This window comes from Tupaia chinensis, unplaced genomic scaffold (genome assembly GCF_000334495.1).
Source record: "Tupaia chinensis unplaced genomic scaffold, TupChi_1.0 Scaffold149964_1, whole genome shotgun sequence".
Classification (NCBI taxonomy): Eukaryota; Metazoa; Chordata; class Mammalia; order Scandentia; family Tupaiidae; genus Tupaia; species Tupaia belangeri.
The window spans coordinates 866,824-868,209 of NW_006209805.1; positions in this window are offsets into that span (position 1 = coordinate 866,824).

Sequence of the window (1,386 nt, forward strand, 5' to 3'; positions counted from 1 at the left end):
GAGAGTTGGGCGTGGCGACCTGGGGGTCTGCCCGCCCGCGCCCACAGCAGGTGTGGAGCGAGCCCGCCCTCCACACGCAGGGGCACCCTGGGTGGGCAGGGCCCCCCATCCCCTCCTCTGCTCGATTTGGGGACTTTCCCTCCAGCTCTGGGAGGAGGCGGTGGGGAGATGGAGGTGATAGGCCAGCCCCCCGCGTGCGGAAAAGGCGTTCGTTCTCTGAGTGTCATGGTCGTCCGCCCGTCCGGGAAGGTGCTCTTTCCCCGCGCTGTCCCATCGCCCAGCGCCAGGGGCTTCTGGGGGGGCGTCTGCAGTGGGGGCCTGGACCACAGGGACAGCCACCTGTGCCATGTGAGCCCACACGTGTCTCAGGTCTGTGTGCATCCCTGGCCTCTCTCCATCCCCGTGTCCCTGTGTCTCTGTGTCCCCGTGTCCCTGTGTCTCTGTGTCCCCGTGCCTCTCTGTGTCCCCGTGTCTCTGCATGGTCCTGTCTCTGTGTCCCCATGTCTCTATGTGGCCATGTCTCTGTGTCCCCGTGTCTGTGTCTCTGCGTCCTTGTGTCTCTCTGTGTTCCCGTGTCTCTGTGTCCCTGTGTCTCTGTGTTCTCGTGTCTCTCTGTGTCCCCATGTCTCTCTGTGTCCCCATGTCTGTGTCTCTGCATCCTCGTGTCTCTCTGTGTCCCCGTGTATTTGTGTCCTCGTGTCTCTCTTTGTCCCCATGTCTCTCTGTGTCCCCGTGTCTCTGTGCGGCCCTGTCTCTGTGTCCCCATGTCTCTGCATGGCCATGTCTCTCTGTGTCCCCGTGTCTCTCTGTGTTCCCGTGTCTGTGTCTCTGCGTCCTCGTGTCTCTCTGTGTCCCCGTGTCTCTGCGCGGCCCTGTCTCTGTGTCCCCATGTCTCTGTGTCCCCGGGTCTCTGTCCCCGTGTCCAGGATGCAGCCACATTGCCCAAGCAGCAGGACCGATGGCGGGGTCAGGCACGGGCATCGGGGCCTCCTGGCCCCCCTCTGGGGCGAGGCAGGGTTGGAGCCCTGAGGGCTCGCCAGGGACTGGCTGCCCCTCCCTGAGGCTGCCGGGCTGAGCACGGGCTGTCCCTTGTCACTGCCCAGCACCCCCTCGGCGGAAGCAGAGCCGGGCTAGCACGCGGACACAGCCCGGCTGCAGGGCCTCACGGGTGGCACGGCAGGCCCAGTTCCGCGTCGGGGCGGGGACACGACCGAGGCGCCCGTAGGAAACGTCTGTTTCTGTCCTGCCCTAACCCGTCCCTCGCCTCAAGAAGGGCGGGAAGAACCCAGGCAGCCTGGCGTCTGGGGTCGGGGTGGGCAGGGGCGTGGGCTAGCGCGCTGCTGGGAGCTGGGCACCGCGTCTGGGGCTACCGCGTATGGCTAGGAG